The sequence below is a fragment of the Lucilia sericata genome, unplaced genomic scaffold, assembly GCF_015586225.1.
Source record: "Lucilia sericata isolate MDLA Ls3-8-SP2 unplaced genomic scaffold, ASM1558622v1 Contig000882F_arrow, whole genome shotgun sequence".
Lineage (NCBI taxonomy): Eukaryota > Metazoa > Arthropoda > Insecta > Diptera > Calliphoridae > Lucilia > Lucilia sericata.
In genome coordinates this window covers 85,466-108,086 of record NW_023994872.1, presented here as the reverse complement: position 1 = coordinate 108,086, position 22,621 = coordinate 85,466, and the positions used below count along the sequence as shown (strand labels likewise).

The 22,621-nt window shown below is 30.2% G+C and overlaps 1 pseudogene; it reads right to left on the bottom strand.

Moving 5' to 3' along the window:
- Positions 1 to 14,184: 14,184 nt before the first annotated feature.
- On the bottom strand, positions 14,185 to 22,566 carry LOC119608810 (annotated as a pseudogene).
- Between the last annotated feature and the right edge of the window lie 55 nt (positions 22,567 to 22,621).

Below are 22,621 nucleotides of genomic sequence, written 5' to 3'. Positions count from 1 at the left end.
ACCTGTTTTATATGACCCAATATGTTCTTAATCATTTTGTAACGGGTTTCGATAACCCCGCGCCTGGTATGGATATAATAGGCAAAAAACCAAAAAATCCCATTTTTGGGATTTTTTAAAACTTTTTTGGGAATTCCGGGATTTCTAATAAGAAAATTCGAAATTTTTATTTAATTTTGGATTTTTTAACCGTTTAGGCTGTGCGATGATGAATCAGTCAGTCAGTAACGTTAGAATTTTATATATATAGATAAATACTTGTTAATTTTTTAGGGATAAAGAATAAAAGATTAATCGTAAAAAGTGGCTGTAAAAATTCATAAAAATTTAGGTAGTAAAACATGCCTAACAAATGTATGGATGAAAATAATAGTACTAGGTAAATTCGCTTAACAACAAGTTTATATATCAAGCAGTGAAAGAATTATGTAAAAATCATGACTGAGTCCAAAGTTATAGGCATTTTAATTTAAAAAATTAAAAAAGGCGATTTTTTGCCATTTTTTTTGGGAAAAAAGTATCTTTTTCTTTTTAAGTTATCTAAAAAGTTTCTAAGAAGATGTATATAGAATTTTTACTTTTTGGAAAGCTGACTTTACATAAAATACGATAAATGAAACAAAACCTAAAAATTTTTGATACCGAGGGGACCAGGTCCATCCAAAAAAACCCTATTTTTTATGGAAAATTAAATTTTGAGCAAAAATTCTCAAATCGCATAGTCGATATCAAATTATAGTGACCTGTTTTATATGACCCAATATGTTCTTAATCATTTTGTAACGGGTTTCGATAACCCCGCGCCTGGTATGGATATAATAGGCAAAAAACCAAAAAATCCCATTTTTGGGATTTTTTAAAACTTTTTTGGGAATTCCGGGATTTCTAATAAGAAAATTCGAAATTTTTATTTAATTTTGGATTTTTTAACCGTTTAGGCTGTGCGATGATGAATCAGTCAGTCAGTAACGTTAGAATTTTATATATATAGATAAATACTTGTTAATTTTTTTAGGGATAAAGAATAAAAGATTAATCGTAAAAAGTGGCTGTAAAAATTCATAAAAATTTAGGTAGTAAAACATGCCTAACAAATGTATGGATGAAAATAATAGTACTAGGTAAATTCGCTTAACAACAAGTTTATATATCAAGCAGTGAAAGAATTATGTAAAAATCATGACTGAGTCCAAAGTTATAGGCATTTTAATTTAAAAAATTAAAAAAGGCGATTTTTTGCCATTTTTTTTGGGAAAAAAGTATCTTTTTCTTTTTAAGTTATCTAAAAAGTTTCTAAGAAGATGTATATAGAATTTTTACTTTTTGGAAAGCTGACTTTACATAAAATACGATAAATGAAACAAAACCTAAAAATTTTTGATACCGAGGGGACCAGGTCCATCCAAAAAAACCCTATTTTTTATGGAAAATTAAATTTTGAGCAAAAATTCTCAAATCGCATAGTCGATATCAAATTATAGTGACCTGTTTTATATGACCCAATATGTTCTTAATCATTTTGTAACGTGTTTCGATAACCCCGCCCCTGGTATGGATATAATAGGCAAAAATCCAAAAAATCCCATTTTTGGGATTTTTTAAAACTTTTTTGGGAATTCCGGGATTTCTAATAAGAAAATTCGAAATTTTTTTGAGTAAAAAAGTCTACCTAACTGTAAAATTTCATCAAAAAATATTCATAAATAAAATTTTATTGCAATTTGAAAAATTTGTATCTTCGCAAAAACTGAATAAAAAACATTTTTTAATTTTTTTTTTTAAAGTATTCCGCGAATTTTTTAATTTTCAAAAATTATATACAGTTTTGAAAAATAGACAAAATTACCTTTCCATTGATATATAACATGCCTACATATTGTTTTTTAAGTGACAAATTAATTAGGGAAAACTCAACATCTTTTAGAGAATTTACCTAGTACTATTATTTTCATCCATACATTTGTTAGGCATGTTTTACTACCTAAATTTTTATGAATTTTTACAGCCACTTTTTACGATTAATCTTTTACGGTTGTATTCATAAAAAGTTATTTTAGGTTTATTAAACATTATTAAGCAAAATCCACGAAAATGGTATTCATAAACATCAAATAGCATAAAACACCTTCGATAAACCAATGACAAATAGAAAAAATTTATTGTACGCTCGACCCTACTTTAAGCCAACAATAAGTTGATTTCTTACAAATTTTGTCTCTGATTAAGCTTTTTCCATTAATTTTAGGTTGAAGACGAAAACTAATCATGTTTTATTCTGAAATGAAATCTAAAAATTGTAATTTTAACGTTTACAAATTTGTAAATAAAATTCCAGATAAAATTTAAGGGCTGTATTTATAAAAACTTATTTTAAGTTTATTAAACAATTTTAGGCAAAATTCAGGAAAATCGTATTTATAAACGTGAAATTGCTTAAAACACCTTCAATAAACCATTGACAATTAGAAGAATTTTATTGTAGGCTCGACCCTTCTTTAAGCCAACAATAAGTTGATTTTTAACAATTTTTTTCTCAGTAAAGATATTTCCGGTAATTTTAGGTTGATTGCGAAAACTAATTATGGTTTCTTTTAAAATAAAATCTAAAAATTCTAATTTTAACGTTTACAAATTTGTAAATAAAATCCCAGAAAATTTTTAAACGATTATATTTTGAGGAAAAAACTCAAATCTAGGCATTATTGGATTAATGCATGAATATTTGACAATATTTCAATTGTCCAGCACTATTTTTAGGCAATTTGGAAGTGCCCGTCTGTCAACCAAATGATGGACAAAATCATTTGATTTGGCTTTTTCAAAGTTTGCTAGTTAAATATAATGCCATAAAGTAATTAACCATATAAATTATATTGATTAGTGTTATACTAATGCAAAATATATTCGCCGGCATTAAAATTAGTCAAATATCAAAGAAATTTATCAATATTTGCAAAAATTTATCAAAAATTACAAGGAAAATAAGTAAAAATAAGAAAATGTGTCATAGTGATGTATATTTTGTCGCAAAATATCCGTTATTCGGATACTTTTAATAATAATTAGAAATTATATGTTATATTTATACATCTGAACTAAATAGACATTTATTAAAGCCATATATATATATTTATTTTTCTTAAAAGTTTGTTTTTATTGTCAAAAATCTATTATAAACAAAAATATGAAATTAAGAAAACCGAATCAACGAATATTTTATCCTAATTGTACGCAACACTAACACATAAAATGACAGCCATATTGTACAGTGCTGCCAACTTAAACATAAATCAGCACAATAGTTAATATACGTTTATTATTTGTTTATGAATATCACAATTTTATTAATGGTTTTTAAGGCTAAAGTGTTCTTTAACTATTGAGTGCATTAAAAGCAAAATAAGATTTTTTTATAAATACAAGCGTAAAAGTTTCTATTTTGGTGAAGAAACTAAAATCTAGGCATTATTGGATTAATATATGAATATTTGACAACATTCCAGTTGGTCAATATTGTTTTTGGGCAATTGGGAAATGCCCGCCTGACAATCAAATAATGGCCACAATCATTTTATTTGTCTTTTTCATAGTTTATTCATTAAATATAATGCCATGAAGTAATTAAGAGTGTAAATTATATTGATTAGTGTTCTATCAATGCAAAATATCTTCTCCGGCAATAAAATGTAGTCTTTTATCAAAGAAATTTATCACTATTTGCAAAAATTGCTATAAAAATAAGTAAAGATGTGCATTGTGATGTTTATTTTGTCACAAAATATTCGTTATTCGAATACTTTTAATTATAATTAAAAAATATATGTTATATTTATACATCTGAACTATATATATATTTATTGTAGCCATGTATACATTTATTTTTCTTAAAAGTTCGTTTTTATTTTCAAAAATTTGTTATAAACAAAAATTCGTTTTTATTTTCAAAAATTTGTTATAAACAAAAATATAAAATTAAGAAAACCGAATCAACGAATATTTTACCCTAATTGTACGCAACACTAACACAGAAAATGACAGCTAAATTGTACAGTGCTGCCAAGCTAATCCATAAACAGCACAATAGTTAATGTAGGTTTATTATTTGTTTATGAATACCACAATTTTATTAATGGTTTTTAAGTCTAGAGTGTACATTATCTATTGTGTGATTTAAATCTAAAATAAGCATTTTTTATGAATACAACTGTTATTATTTATCCCTAAAAAAAAATTAACAAGTATTTATTTTATATAAAAATAGTCTTTATTTATTTTTTTTTTTAAATTAATATAATTTTGTAAAATAATCGGTATCACAGTAGTCCATATCTAAAAGATAAAGTAATAGTATATGCACAATTGGGACGAACGACGAATTTTTCGGAACGAATATTCGAAATTCGTCGTTCGTCCCATTTGTGTGCGTATACCATAAATCTTTAAATTCATCAATATTTTCAAATGCTAACGTTTTGTAGCAAATCCAACGTTTCCTTATAGTAGATAAAACAGGATCAGAAGATAGAATCAGATTATTAAAAATATCTTCATTTTGATACTGCCTAGAACACTTCCTTGAGCTAAACTGATGAATATGCTTAAAGTATCTATTCCTCGTGTTGATTTGTTTATATTCCGAGAGTGCTGATAGTCCATCACATCCCCACTTACAAATGAGTTGAAGATCACAAGAATTTATTTTTTTAGTTGGTCTGAAGAAAAGTCAGAAGCAATCCTTAAAGCAGTATTTTCGAGTAGAGCGCCGAGTCCAATAACAGCCTTCCGATCAGTTATTTCAATAGGAGATGGTATAATGCTTTTCTTCTTTTCATTTATATTGTCATATGATGGTAAAACATCCACTCCTTTTTCAGATAGCGCCTTTCTTAACGTTATGTAGTTATCACGACTTAATCCCAGCTGCAACATAAGCGCAATAGCTTCTTCCTCAGTGAACGTTGTATCAGATGATGGTGTGGGTATACTCTTTACAATTCTTTTCAGTCGTCTTGGTGATGCGGTTGGAAGAATATTTGCAATTTTTATGGCATCCAAAGGCTGTTTTTCTTTTCTTAACATTGCTTTAAAAGTGTCCGAAACTTCTTCGTTAGATAAGGTTTCTAGTGAAGTTGATAACCTTTTCCTCTTTGATTTTGAGCTCAAATCCTCATACTGCTTACAGGGAGCACCAACAGTTGATACGCAAATAGCAACTTCTACACATTCATCCAGCCAATCAGAAAATTTCGATCGAAATTTAGCAATGGAATACCGAACACTCTTCAGTTTTATATCAACTGATTTTATAAAATTTTCAATTTTACATATATCAGTTTTATCCACTTTATTTTTATGTGCAGTTTCAATATATTTCAATAAGAAGTTGACTTTATCTTGAAAAGGAGCTGAAGAGTGTTCAAATAAAATGGAGCACAAATCATTCTTTTAGTACGATCGCCATGGTTAGAAAATTACAAACAGATATAAACCTGTCTTATATATTAATTACAGGTACTTAAATTAAATTATTTTTTAATGGGTTATGATATTCTACATAATATGTCTAACGTTTCCTTATGTAATGAATTTTTCCTCAATAGGTCACTTTAATAAGCTACCTATTAAAGTGACCTATAGGGGTAAAAATCATTACAGTTTAAAAAATAATACCTGAACATTTTTTTTAATATATGTAACAAATTTAAGAGTTAACCTTATGGATGAAAATAATAGTGCTAGGTAAATTTTCTAAAAGATGTTGAGTTTTCCCTAATTAATTTGTCACTTAAAAAACATTAGGTAGGCTGTTATATATCAATGGAAAGGTAATTTTGTCTATTTTTCAAAACTGTATATAATTTTTGAAAATTAAAAAATTCGCGGAATACTTTTTTTTTAAAAAAATTAAAAAATGTTTTTTATTCAGTTTTTGCGAAGATACAAATTTTTCAAATTGCAATAAAAATTTTATTTATAAATATTTTTGATGAAATTTTACAGTTAGGTAGATTTTTTTTACTCAAAATCCAAAATTAAATAAAAATTTTCTTATTAGAAATCCCGGAATTCCCAAAAAAGTTTTAAAAAATCCCAAAAATGGGATTTTTTGGTTTTTTGCCTATTATATCCATACCAGGGGCGGGGTTATCGAAATCCGTTACAAAATGATTAAGAACATATTGGGTCATATAAAAGAGGTCACTATAATTTGATATCGAGATTGGTTATTTAAAATTTGGTTCAATTTATGAGTTATTTCATTTGCTTTGTCTGAAATAATAAAAAACACAATAATTAAATTTTTTAATAATAATATAACCAGTTTTTCGAATTACAGTTTGCTTAAATTTCATATTGTATTATGTTAAAAAGCGCCATTTCCAAACAAAAAAGTATCTGCTGTGTGAATAACAGGTATAAGGAGGAAATCATCATCGATCGGAAATGAAACATATTTATAAGCAATATTATCTGTAAGAATTTTTTCTTCATGTGATAGAAAGTTGATACTACGTAAATTCCAAAATCAGCAGAGGTAACAGGAGTTTCATAAAAAGGCGTTTTCTTCATATATCATCTACCTACAGCAAATAACTTTCCATCGCGTGATTCGAAGTTTGAAATTTGAAAAGGAAAATTGGTCTTTAAACAGCACATATTGTCTGGTTTATTTTTTGTCAAAGTAAATTCTTTTGTAATATATTTTCTTATTATATTGCTCCCTGATATTTGGAATCCCAAATATTTTTGCTTTTTGAAGGGGCAATATTCATTGAAATTATTGTCTACTTGCGGCAAAATATTTGTTGGACTTTTGATCTTTTTTTTTAATAGATTGCAAAAAGTTTTCAAATTTGTAGGCAGTAATTGATTGAAGATTTCCAAATTCCTTTGTATATTGTGTAATATGTAACATATTATGTATATTATACGATAAATATTGTTTAGGATATAGCAGTTCGAATTTTTTTACAAAATCTTCTAGCATGTTACTCACAATTGTCAAGTAATCAATAGCATTTCTTGAAAGCAATACTCGGTAAGAGCAATGAAATAAAAGAAAATGATAATAGTAATCCTCATTTAAAATTCCTCGAAGTACTATTATCGGCGTATATAAAACAAATTGGCGGAATTCGATTGCTTTCCACCTTGGAAATTCTGCTAAACTTCTAGGTTTTCTTCCAAACTCACAAGGCACATACTTGGCTAACGATTTCAGCTATTCGAAGATAGATTCCAAATTTTCATTTGAAAATTTGAAATGTAAATTTTTCCTATTAACCCAGAAATTTAAAATTTTTTTACATACTCCCAAATCCATTAAATACTCCCTAATATGTTTTTGGAAGTCCTGTACTGTGGTAAATGGTGGTATGGGTCCTTTCTATTTGAAAAGTCTTCATCCGAGCGTAAAGGACCAGACTGAGACGAAAAAACTATAGTCCTTTGGAGAGTGGTACGCAATTGATTACATTTGGAACATCCATGAAATGCATTGTGGCCAACTATTCCTCATAAAAATGCACGGGCCGGACTATCACAAATGAATGCTCTTACTATAATTTTCACTTCGTACATAAGGTCGTATAAGTATGTATCCACATTTGCGGGCTTTTTTTTCCCATATATGTCCCGATTAAAAAAACTTCTGAGTCGGGAAAATTAGAAAAATATCCCATAATTGGCCACAAGGTCTAACTCGAACTTTTAAAAACGGGCAAACCATCTATGCCAATATCCACAAATAATTCCTGTATTTTTCCAGATATAATTTCTTCTTTTAGTGCCAGTACACGACTTTTAATGCCAATGTGCAAATACGTTCCAGGGGTAACCGTTCTTGTAATCATATTATTTGCTTTCGTAAAGTTATTGACTGAAGCTGGAACGTCCAGGCCTTCTGACCGAAGAATTTCTAATAGCTCATTGCAGCATGTTTTACCTGGCAGGTGTTTCCTATACCAAGACGATAATTTGTAATTTAATCCTCCTGTATTTTCTTCAGTAATGGTCGCACTAGTTGATGAAATTCGTCCTGATCATTTTGTACAATCTGATCATTTATTACAATATTGTTTTCTAAGCAGTCCGTTGTAACACCTACATATCTTTTTAAATTTTTAGCTTCCACTTTTTTTAATCGTCTTAAATTTCTTTTACTGAAGCCGAATATTTCTTTTAATATAAAAAACACACAACAACACTTACTATTTTCAATTTATACTTATTTATTTAATTTAATTAATTATTTATTTTTAATGCCACAATCACGGTTAAACCACTTGTACTTTCAAAAACACTTTACAATATGAAATTTTACTTTGAAAGAATAGAAAAAACAAAGAAACACCAAACAAGTAAGAGTGCTATATTCGGCTGTGCCGAATCTTATATACCCTTCACCACAGTGTATTTAAAAAATATTAATTCTATAAAATTTTAATTTATTTCATTTTCCCGTTTACATATATCATTATTATAGCAATAGCAAAACGAACAACAACGCTAAACGAAATAAACACACAAAAAAAACAAATACACATGGCAGTAAAACCAATTGGTTTTACACCAAAAAACAATATACACAAGGCAATGAAACATACGAAACGAAATACTCAAACAAGTTAGAGTGCTATATTCGGCTATTCCGAATCTTAAATACCCTCCACCAGCAAGCTACTTTTTATTGAAACCCATCTAACTATCTAATTTTTAGATAACTCGCTAAAATTTTTGTCGAACTAATTTTGATTACGTACAGAAAAAATTAGAATGATTTATCTATACACAGAACATACTTATGTCGAATTTTATCCGGATTAATAATTTAATAACGAATTAAGTGATATTAAGTGATTTTCAAAAGTTAACCTTATGTGGGAGCTAAGGCAACTTATGGACCTGTCCGGAAAATTTCCGTATGTCAAATTTTATACCTACATATGTATAAAATGTGCGTTTAAGTAATTTTCAGAAATGGTCCTTATATGGGAGTTGTGACCAAATATGGACCGATCCAGAAAAAATTGTATACCTATGTATAAAATGTGCGTTAATTAATTTTCAGAAATGGTCCTTATATGGGAGTTGTGACCAATTATGCACCGATCAGGAAACAATTTCGTATAACGATTTATAAGCATAGAAGATCAAGTCTAATTTTACTCCAATAGCTTTATTAATCAATTAAATATGTGCGTTTAGGTGATTTTAGGAAGTGGACTTTATATAGGAGCTATGAGCAATTAAGGGCCTATCCGGAAAAAATTTCGTAGAGTGATTTATGTAATGACAAAACATATAATTGTCGAATTTTCTCAAGATAACTTTATTTGACAATGAAATATGTGCGTTTAAGTGATTCTCAGAATTGGACCTTATATGAGAGCTATGACCAATAATGGACCGATCCGAGAAAAAAGTGGTAAAATGATTTGTACGTACACAAAACATATTCACGTCGAATTTTATCCCGATAGCTTTAGAATTCAATGAAATATATGCGTTTAAGTGATTTTCGGAAGTGGACCTTATATGGGAGCTATGACCAATTATGGGCCTATCCAGAAAAAATTTCGTAAAGTGATTTATGTTTAGGCAAAACATATTTGTGACGAATTTTATCAAGATAGCTTTACTTGACATTGAAATATGTGCTTTTAAGTGATTTTCGGAAGTGGGCCTTATATGGGATCTATGACCAATAATGGACCGATCCGTAAAAAATTTTATAGAAAGATTTGTATGTGTACAAAATAAATTTGTGTCGAATTTTATCCCGATAGCTTTACAATTCAATGAAATATATGCGTTTAAGTGATTTTCGGAAGTCGACCTTATATGCGAGCTATGACCAATTATGGGCCTATCCGGAAAAAATTTCGTAGAGTGATTTATATTTAGACTGAACATATTTGTGTCGAATTTTATCAAAATAGCTTTATTTGACAATGAAATATGAGCTTTTAAATGACTTTCGGAAGTGGGCCTTATATGGGAGCTATGACCAATAATGGACCGATCCGTAAAAAGTTTGGTAAAATGATTTGTACGTACACGGAACATATCCAGGTCGAATTTTATCACAATAGCTTTATTCATCAATGTAATATGTGCGTTTAGGTGATTTTCGGAGGTGGACCTTATATGGGAGCTATGACCAATTGTGGACCGACTGAGATCTACGTTGGTAGTATGATTTCTGTTTTTATTATATTTGTATGTGCAAAATTTGGTGTTGATACCGATATATTTGATTGAGTTATTAACGATAAACTAATTTCCGGGAATATATACCTTTGTATGGGGGCTATGAGAAATGTTGGATCGATTGTAAAGATTTTGAACATAATTGATCACTGCCCTAAAATATCTTTGGTAGTTTCTGAGAAAACTTCAAAAGAATTAGGAAAAAAACGTAATTTTTTTCGAGGTAGTCTAAAATTTTTACTCATAACTTTTTACGTTGTGAACCGCTGATTTTCAATACCAAACTGCTTAGGATAATAATAAATATTTTGGGTGAATTTGGTTGATTTCCTTTACTTAGTTTTAACGTGAGCGTGTTTTACACAGACAGACGGACAGACGGACATAGCTAAATCGACTTAGGCTTTCATAAGGACCCAGAATATATATACTTTGTTGGGTCTTAGATGAATATTTCTTGGTGTTACACACGGAACGACAAACTTATATATACCCTCTATCACCACTGATGGTGGTGGAGGGTATAAAAAAAAGCAAAAAAAAAATACATGAAACCAACCGACATCCAAACATACGAAACTGAATGCACCAAGAAACAAAAACAATGTACACAAGGCAATGAAACACACAGCCATCCAAACATATGAAACGAAATACTCAATGAATAAGCAGTGCTGTTGTTGTTGCTTATATCAAAGCGTGAAAAAAATTGTCTTTTTTATGAAATTTTCAGAGGTTGTCTAGGATTTTTGCTCATATCTCCGGTATTTATGGACCGATTTTGCAGACAGACGGACATGGCTTAATCGACTCCGCTATCTATAAGGATCCATAATATATATACTTTATAGGGTCGGAAAATTATATTATAGAAATTACAAACGGAATGACAAACTTATATATACCCTTCTCACGAAGGTGAAGGGTATAAAAATAAATAACGGGACAGCGGCTGAACCAAAACAAACAACAAAACTATATTAACAATATGATAGGGTAGAAGGGGGATCATGCGCCATAGGGGCACATCTGCCAATAGCGAATAACTTGAAAACTGAGTAATCGATTTTATCGCATTATCAAATTTTGTTTTCGTATATCGATTATCTATCATCCCTGAAAATTTGAAACATTAACTTTACATATGATGGGAGGCAGACATGATTAATTGTTTTTCAAAGGGCTGTGAAAATATTTCACTGTGTGAACTTTTTGTGGTAACTTTTTTAGTTTTTGTGATAGAAAAAATATATTGGTCAGTAATAGTGACCAAAAAGACATAGTAATATTTTCGATAATATAATTTGAAGCCAGAAAAAAATTGAAACTAAACCCCAGAACTGTCCGTGGGGAACATGCGCCAAATATATGTAATGCTGTTTTTGGTCAGTGCGGAAAAGTTAAAAAAAATATGTACATGAGGATGACTTAGGAAAGATTGAAAGGAATCCGAACTAAGAAAAAAATTAAGAATATGTATTGTGGTTTTAATTTGAGGCCGCCTCAAAAAAAAAGTGGCGTATGGTCCCCCTTGTACCCTACTACATTACTTAGCCATCCAATTCAGATGCAAGTACGATGACATTTTATTCGTTTTTGTCTTGTTCTTTAATTCTAATATGTATTTCATTTTACAATGGAATAGCAATAGGACTCATCTGAATCAGATGCTAGTTGTATGCTCTTAACCAATTTTATTTTCCTATTGACATAATAGTATACATTTGGATGTGTTTTAAATTGTAATAACCTGCGGACTGCTGGGAAGTAGATGTGCGAAAAGCCAATTGTTTTGTTTTCGCTCTTTCTCACTTAAAAACTATTTGTTTTAGTTTTGCTCATGTACAAAACGATTTAAAGAAATTGTGGACCGATACTGGCAATTTTCAACAGGAATAAAGTTATCATGTAAAAACAAATGTATGATGATTTTCATGGAATTATATTGCATAGTTTTAGTGAAAATTACATCAGAATGTGTAAAATATGCTTATTTTTTTCGGAGTTATTTTAAATACTCATAACTTTTCCCGATGTAAACTGATTTTGCTTATTTTCAATACCAAACTGCCTAGGACAATAGGGAATATTCTGGCCAAATTTCAATAATTTATTTCACTTTGTTTTTACTTGAGCGTGTTTTACACAGACAGACGGACGGACATAGATAAATCTACTCAGAATTTCATAAGGACAAAGAATATATATAATTTGTTGGGTCTCAGATGAATATTTCTTGGTGTTACACACGGAATGACAAAGTTATATATACCCTCTATCACCACTGATGGTGGTGGAGGGTATCAAAAGGGAAAGAAAATATTGAAAAGTTTACTTTTTATACCCTCCACCATGATAGAGGGTATATATAACTGTTTGTCCGTCCGTCTGTCTGTGTAAAACACGCTCACGTGAAAGCGAAGTCAAATAAATTATTGAAATTTGGCCAGAATGTTCCCTATTGTAATGGGCAGTTTGGCATTGAAAATGAGCAACATTGGTTCACATCGGGAAAAGTTATGAATCAAAATTTAAAACAAATCCGAAAAAATAAGCATTTTTTACACATTCTGATGTAATTTTCACAAAAACTATGCAATATAATTCCATGCAAATCATCACACATTTGTTTTTACACGAGAAATTTATTCATGTTGAAAATTGACGGAAGCGGTCCACAATTTGTTATACCTCCCATACAAAAGTACATATTGCCGGAATATGAGTTTATTGTTAATAACCACCGTCCGAATGTTGATATCCTCACAAAATTTTACAAATTAAAATTCCAATGTCAATAGAATTCATGTACAGAAAAAAATTTCTGGATCAGTCCATAATTGGTCATAGCTTCCATACAAGGTCCCCTCCCGAAAATCACTTAAACGCACATAACTCATTACTTAATTCAGATATCCATATAAAATTTGATACAAGTATTGCTCTTATATACAGAAATGTTACTGTGAAATTTTTTTCCGATCGGTCCTTACTTGATCATAGCTCCCATACAAGGTCCCCTCCCGAATATCACATGAACGCGCATAACTCATTACTTAATTACTAAACATAACTCATTACTTAATTAAGATATCCATATAAAATATGTTACAAGTATTGCTCTTATATACAAAAATGTTACTGTGAAATTTTTTCCGATCGGTCCATAATTGGTCATAGCTCCCATACAAGGTCCCCTTCAGAAAAACACTTAAAAGCACACAACTCATTACCAAATAGTGATATCCATAAAAAATTTTGTCATAAATACTATTTTTGTACACAGAAAAGTTATTTCAAAATTTTTTCACGGTCGGTTCATATTTGGTCATAGTTCCCATAAAAGGTTCCCTTCCGAAAATCACTTAAACGCACATAACTCATTACTAAATATTGATATCGATACATTTAGCACAAATATTGTTCTTATATACGTAAAGTACACTATAAAATTTTTTCTCGATCGGTCCATATTTGGTCATTGCTCCCATACAAGGTCACCTCCAGAAAATCACTTGAATATTGTGTATTCATTACCAAATAATGATACAGATACAGAATTTAGCCAAAATTTTGTCTTTATATACATTAATGTTACTGTGGAAATTTTACGATCGGACCATAATTAGTCATAGCTCCCATACAAGGTCCTCTTACGGAAATTTCTTAAACGCACATTACTCATTACCAGATAAAGCTTTTGTATACAAAAATTTTATTTCAAGATTTTTTCACTATCGGTTAACATTGTATTAATATTAGATGAGTCCGATTAGGATCGATAATGGGATGAATTTGAACTATTAAATAATTACATTAACTAAAATTTCAAGAGTTTTTGTTAAAATATTTTTATTAATAAAAATAATTCATAAATAAAGGCTTATTTAGTAAAAAACAAAACAAAAAAAAAACAGAATTCATAAATATAGGTGAAAAGAAGAAAACTATTTGGTGAATTAAATAAATAAATTAAATTTTGCCGGTTTTTTTATTGTAACAGATTTCTTGAAAGTGTCTGGCCTTTTGAACTTTGAAGCAATTTGTAATGTTTTTGGCGTAATCCTTTCCATTTGATCCCTCGCATCGGGCAGCTTCTGAAATAAGAATAGAGAATAAAAAATACAAATTTTGTAACATGAAAAATCTAAACTAAAACACATATGTACATATATACTATCTATAGACTTGACTGTGGACTACTAGAGACTATATTATAGACTAACATATAAACTGTAATATAAACTCAACTGTGGACTAACTTACAGACTATACTATACTAATGACTAATGTATAGACTAGACAATACTATATACTAAGCTATAGACTAACTTATAGACTAGACTACACTATAAAATCTACTATAGACTAGACTATAGACTAGAATATAGACTAGATTATAGATTAGACTATAGACTTGACTATATAGTGAACTACACTTTAGACTAATTAGTTAATATTTAGCAAAAAGTTTATAAGTTAAAAAAAGTAATTTACCGAAAATGGCCATATTAAAAGTTTAAATTCTTTAAACGCCTTCTTATTTTGGGTACCGTAATAATTGTGTGATAATATAATGGAAATATCAATGATTTTACAAAAGTTTTCTGTAAGACCTTCTGGTGAAATTATAATTTTAATAATGCTAACCTGAAAAAAAATCAAATTATCAGATATAGTGGACTAAATATCATATTTTTTAAATAATCTTACATATTTTTCGAAATCTTCTTGAATTTTTTTCTCTACAATTTTTATTTCCTCCTCAGATTTAATTGGGAAGTTTTGCGTTGGGGGAATCGATATGTTTGTCTTCACCATTTCTTTTAAAATTGCTAATTCTTCGGAATGAGCTCCCGTATTAATTCCAATTTTCTTTTCTACATCATCCAAACGATTATTAAGATTAGCTGCCATTATCAAGTCAGATTGGTTATTTAAAATTTGGTTCAATTTATGAGTTATTTCATTTGCTTTGTCTGAAATAATAAAAAACACAATAATTAAATTTTTTAATAATAATATATCTGCTGTGTGAATAACAGGTATAAGGAGGAAATCATCATCGATCGGAAATGAAACATATTTATAAGCAATATTATCTGTAAGAATTTTTTCATCATGTGATAGAAAGTTATTTGATACTACGTAAATTCCAAAATCAGCAGAGGTAACAGGAGTTTCATAAAAAGGCGTTTTCTTCATATATCATCTACCTACAGCAAATAACTTTCCATCGCGTGATTCGAAGTTTGAAATTTGAAAAGGAAAATTGGTCTTTAAACAGCACATATTGTCTGGTTTATTTTTTGTCAAAGTAAATTCTTTTGTAATATATTTTCTTATTATATTGCTCCCTGATATTTGGAATCCCAAATATTTTTGCTTTTTGAAGGGGCAATATTCATTGAAATTATTGTCTACTTGCGGCAAAATATTTGTTGGACTTTTGATCTTTTTTTTAATAGATTGCAAAAAATTTTCAAATTTGTAGGCAGTAATTGATTGAAGATTTCCAAATTCCTTAGTATATTGTGTAATATGTAATATATTATGTACATTGTACGATAAATATTGTTTAGGATATAGCAGTTCGAAATTTTTTACAAAATCTTCTAGCATGTTACTCACAATGGTCAAGTAATCAATAGCATTTCTTGAAAGCAATACTCGGTAAGAGCAATGAAATAAAAGAAAATGATAATAGTAATCCTCATTTAAAATTCCTCGAAGTACTATTATCGGCGTATATAAAACAAATTGGCGGAATTCGATTGCTTTCCACCTTGGAAATTCTGCTAAACTTCTAGGTTTTCTTCCAAACTCACAAGGCACATACTTGGCTAACGATTTCAGCTATTCGAAGATAGATTCCAAATTTTCATTTGAAAATTTGAAATGTAAATTTTTCCTATTAACCCAGAAATTTACAATTTTTTTACATACTCCCAAATCCATTAAATACTCCCTAATATGTTTTTGGAAGTCCTGTACTGTGGTAAATGGTGGTATGGGTCCCTTCTATTTGAAAAGTCTTCATCCGAGCGTAAAGGACCAGACTGAGACGAAAAAACTATAGTCCTTTGGAGAGTGGTACGCAATTGATTACATTTGGAACATCCATGAAATGCATTGTGGCCAACTATTCCTCATAAAAATGCACGGGCCGGACTATCACAAATGAATGCTCTTACTATAATTTTCACTTCGTACATAAGGTCGTGTAAGTATGTATCCACATTTGCGGGCTTTTTTTCCCATATATGTCCCGATTAAAAAAACTTCTGAGTTGGGAAAATTAGAAATATATCCCATAATTGGCCACAAGGTCTAACTCGAACTTTTAAAAACGGGCAAACCATCTATGCCAATATCCACAAATAATTCCTGTATTTTTCCAGATATAATTTCTTCTTTTAGTGCCAGTACACGACTTTAAATGCCAATGTGCAAATACGTTCCAGGGGTAACCGTTCTTGTAATCATATTATTTGCTTTCGTAAAGTTATTGACTGAAGCTGGAACGTCCAGGCCTTCTGACCGAAGAATTTCTAATAGCTCATTGCAGCATGTTTTACCTGGCAGGTGTTTCCTATACCAAGACGATAATTTGTAATTTAATCCTCCTGTATTTTCTTCAGTAATGGTCGCACTAGTTGATGAAATTCGTCCTGATCATTTTGTACAATCTGATCATTTATTACAATATTGCTTTCTAAGCAGTCCGTTGTAACACCTACATATCTTTTTAAATTTTTAGCTTCCACTTTTTTTAATCGTCTTAAATTTCTTTTACTGAAGCCGAATATTTCTTTTAATATAAAAAACACACAACAACACTTACTATTTTCAATTTATACTTATTTATTTAATTTAATTAATTATTTATTTTTAATGCCACAATCACGGTTAAACCACTTGTACTTTCAAAAACACTTTACAATATGAAATTTTACTTTGAAAGAATAGAAAAAACAAAGAAACACCAAACAAGTAAGAGTGCTATATTCGGCTGTGCCGAATCTTATATACCCTTCACCACAGTGTATTTAAAAAATATTAATTCTATAAAATTTTAATTTATTTCATTTTCCCGTTTACATATATCATTATTATAGCAATAGCAAAACGAACAACAACGCTAAACGAAATAAACACACAAAAAAAACAAATACACATGGCAGTAAAACCAATTGGTTTTACACCAAAAAACAAAAACAAAATACACAAGGCAATGAAACATACGAAACGAAATACTCAAACAAGTTAGAGTGCTATATTCGGCTATTCCGAATCTTAAATACCCTCCACCAGCAAGCTACTTTTTATTGAAACCCATCTAACTATCTAATTTTTAGATAACTCGCTAAAATTTTTGTCGAACTAATTTTGATTACGTACAGAAAAAATTAGAATGATTTATCTATACACAGAACATACTTATGTCGAATTTTATCCGGATTAATAATTTAATAACGAATTAAGTGATATTAAGTGATTTTCAAAAGTTAACCTTATGTGGGAGCTAAGGCAACTTATGGACCTGTCCGGAAAATTTCCGTATGTCAAATTTTATACCTACATATGTATAAAATGTGCGTTTAAGTAATTTTCAGAAATGGTCCTTATATGGGAGTTGTGACCAAATATGGACCGATCCAGAAAAAATTGTATACCTATGTATAAAATGTGCGTTAATTAATTTTCAGAAATGGTCCTTATATGGGAGTTGTGACCAATTATGCACCGATCAGGAAACAATTTCGTATAACGATTTATAAGCATAGAAGATCAAGTCTAATTTTACTCCAATAGCTTTATTAATCAATTAAATATGTGCGTTTAGGTGATTTTAGGAAGTGGACTTTATATAAGAGCTATGAGCAATTAAGGGCCTATCCGGAAAAAATTTCGTAGAGTGATTTATGTAATGACAAAACATATAATTGTCGAATTTTCTCAAGATAACTTTATTTGACAATGAAATATGTGCGTTTAAGTGATTCTCAGAATTGGACCTTATATGAGAGCTATGACCAATAATGGACCGATCCGAGAAAAAAGTGGTAAAATGATTTGTACGTACACAAAACATATTCACGTCGAATTTTATCCCGATAGCTTTAGAATTCAATGAAATATATGCGTTTAAGTGATTTTCGGAAGTGGACCTTATATGGGAGCTATGACCAATTATGGGCCTATCCGGAAAAAATTTCGTAGAGTGATTTATATTTAGACTGAACATATTTGTGTCGAATTTTATCAAAATAGCTTTATTTGACAATGAAATATGAGCTTTTAAATGACTTTCGGAAGTGGGCCTTATATGGGAGCTATGACCAATAATGGACCGATCCGTAAAAAGTTTGGTAAAATGATTTGTACGTACACGGAACATATCCAGGTCGAATTTTATCACAATAGCTTTATTCATCAATGTAATATGTGCCTTTAGGTGATTTTCGGAGGTGGACCTTATATGGGAGCTATGACCAATTGTGGACCGACTGAGATCTACGTTGGTAGTATGATTTCTGTTTTTATTATATTTGTATGTGCAAAATTTGGTGTTGATACCGATATATTTGATTGAGTTATTAACGATAAACTAATTTCCGGGAATATATACCTTTGTATGGGGGCTATGAGAAATGTTGGATCGATTGTAAAGATTTTGAACATAATTGATCACTGCCCTAAAAAAATAAAGTGTGACAAATTTTATTGCAATATCTTTGGTAGTTTCTGAGAAAACTTCAAAAGAATTAGGAAAAAAACGTAATTTTTTTCGAGGTAGTCTAAAATTTTTACTCATAACTTTTTACGTTGTGAACCGCTGATTTTCAATACCAAACTGCTTAGGATAATAATAAATATTTTGGGTGAATTTGGTTGATTTCCTTTACTTAGTTTTAACGTGAGCGTGTTTTACACAGACAGACGGACAGACGGACAGACGGACATAGCTAAATCGACTTAGGCTTTCATAAGGACCCAGAATATATATACTTTGTTGGGTCTTAGATGAATATTTCTTGGTGTTACACACGGAACGACAAACTTATATATACCCTCTATCACCACTGATGGTGGTGGAGGGTATAAAAAAAAGCAAAAAAAAATACATGAAACCAACCGACATCCAAACATACGAAACTGAATGCACCAAGAAACAAAAACAATGTACACAAGGCAATGAAACACACAGCCATCCAAACATATGAAACGAAATACTCAATGAATAAGCAGTGCTGTTGTTGTTGCTTATATCAAAGCGTGAAAAAAATTGTCTTTTTTATGAAATTTTCAGAGGTTGTCTAGGATTTTTGCTCATATCTCCGGTATTTATGGACCGATTTTGCAGACAGACGGACATGGCTTAATCGACTCCGCTATCTATAAGGATCCATAATATATATACTTTATAGGGTCGGAAAATTATATTATAGAAATTACAAACGGAATGACAAACTTATATATACCCTTCTCACGAAGGTGAAGGGTATAAAAATAAATAACGGGACAGCGGCTGTACCAAAACAAACAACAAAACTATATTAACAATATGATAGGGTAGAAGGGGGATCATGCGCCATAGGGGCACATCTGCCAATAGCGAATAACTTGAAAACTGAGTAATCGATTTTATCGCATTGAAACATTAACTTTACATATGATGGGAGGCAGACATGATTAATTGTTTTTCAAAGGGCTGTGAGAATATTTCACTGTGTGAACTTTTTGTGGTAACTTTTTTAGTTTTTGTGATAGAAAAAATATATTGGTCAGTATTAGAACGTCAGTAATAGTGACCAAAAAGACATAATAATATTTTCGATAATATAATTTGAAGCCAGAAAAAATTTGAAACTAAACCCCAGAACTGTCCGTGGGGAACATGCGCCAAATATATGTAATGCTGTTTTTGGTCAGTGCGGAAAAGTTAAAAAATATGTACATGAGGATGACTTAGGAAAGATTGAAAGGAATCCGAACTAAGAAAAAAATTAAGAATATGTATTGTGGTTTTAATTTGAGGCCGCCTCAAAAAAAAAAGTGGCGTATGGTCCCCCTTGTACCCTACTACATTACTTAGCCATCCAATTCAGATGCAAGTACGATGACATTTTATTCGTTTTTGTCTTGTTCTTTAATTCTAATATGTATTTCATTTTACAATGGAATAGCAATAGGACTCATCTGAATCAGATGCTAGTTGTATGCTCTTAACCAATTTTATTTTCCTATTGACATAATAGTATACATTTGGATGTGTTTTAAATTGTAATAACCTGTGGACTGCTGGGAAGTAGATGTGCGAAAAGCCAATTGTTTTGTTTTCGCTCTTTCTCACTTAAAAACTATTTGTTTTAGTTTTGCTCATGTACAAAACGATTTAAAAATTTTGAAAAGTTTTGTACATTATGGAAACGTATGTTTCGTTTGTTTTCGTACTCTGTAAGAAATTGTGGACCGATACTGGCAATTTTCAACAGGAATAAAGTTATCATGTAAAAACAAATGTATGATGATTTTCATGGAATTATATGGCATACTTTTAGTGAAAATTACATCAGAATGTGTAAAAAATGCTTATTTTTTTCGGAGTTGTTTTAAATACTCATAACTTTTCCCGATGTAAACTGATTTTGCTTATTTTCAATACCAAACTGCCTAGGACAATAGGGAATATTCTGGCCAAATTTCAATAATTTATATCACTTCGTTTTTACTTGAGCGTGTTTTACACAGACAGACGGACGGACATAGATAAATCTACTCAGAATTTCATAAGGACAAAGAATATATATAATTTGTTGGGTCTCAGATGAATATTTCTTGGTGTTACACACGGAATGACAAAGTTATATATACCCTCTATCACCACTGATGGTGGTGGAGGGTATCAAAAGGGAAAGAAAATATTGAAAAGTTTACTTTTTATACCCTCCACCATGATAGAGGGTATATATAACTGTTTGTCCGTCCGTCTGTCTGTGTAAAACACGCTCACGTAAAAGCGAAGTCAAATAAATTATTGAAATTTGGCCAGAATGTTCCCTATTGTAATGGGCAGTTTGGCATTGAAAATGAGCAACATCGGTTCACATCGGGAAAAGTTATGAATCAAAATTTAAAACAAATCCGAAAAAATAAGCATTTTTTACACATTCTGATGTAATTTTCACAAAAACTATGCAATATAATTCCATGCAAATCATCACACATTTGTTTTTACACGAGAAATTTATTCATGTTGAAAATTGACGGAAGCGGTCCACAATTTGTTATACCTCCCATACAAAAGTACATATTGCCGGAAAATGAGTTTATTGTTAATAACCACCGTCAGAATGTTGATATCTTCACAAAATTTTACAAATTAAAATTCCAATGTCAATAGAATTCATCTACAGAAAAAAATTTCTGGATCAGTCCATAATTGGTCATAGCTTCCATACAAGGTCCCCTCCCGAAAATCACTTAAACGCACATAACTCATTACTTAATTCAGATATCCATATAAAATTTGATACAAGTATTGCTCTTATATACAGAAATGTTACTGTGAAATTTTTTTCCGATCGGTCCTTACTTGATCATAGCTCCCATACAAGGTCCCCTCCCGAATATCACATGAACGCGCATAACTCATTACTTAATTACTAAACATAACTCATTACTTAATTAAGATATCCATATAAAATATGTTACAAGTATTGCTCTTATATACAAAAATGTTACTGTGAAATTTTTTCCGATCGGTCCATAATTGGTCATAGCTCCCATACAAGGTCCCCTTCAGAAAAACACTTAAAAGCACACAACTCATTACCAAATAGTGATATCCATAAAAAATTTTGTCATAAATACTATTTTTGTACACAGAAAAGTTATTTCAAAATTTTTTCACGGTCGGTTCATATTTGGTCATAGTTCCCATAAAAGGTTCCCTTCCGAAAATCACTTAAACGCACATAACTCATTACTAAATATTGATATCGATACATTTAGCACAAATATTGTTCTTATATACGTAAAGTACACTATAAAATTTTTTCTCGATCGGTCCATATTTGGTCATTGCTCCCATACAAGGTCACCTCCAGAAAATCACTTGAATATTGTGTATTCATTACCAAATAATGATACAGATACAGAATTTAGCCAAAATTTTGTCTTTATATACATTAATGTTACTGTGGAAATTTTACGATCGGACCATAATTAGTCATAGCTCCCATACAAGGTCCTCTTACGGAAATTTCTTAAACGCACATTACTCATTACCAGATAAAGCTTTTGTATACAAAAATTTTATTTCAAGATTTTTTCACTATCGGTTAACATTGTATTAATATTAGATGAGTCCGATTAGGATCGATAATGGGATGAATTTGAACTA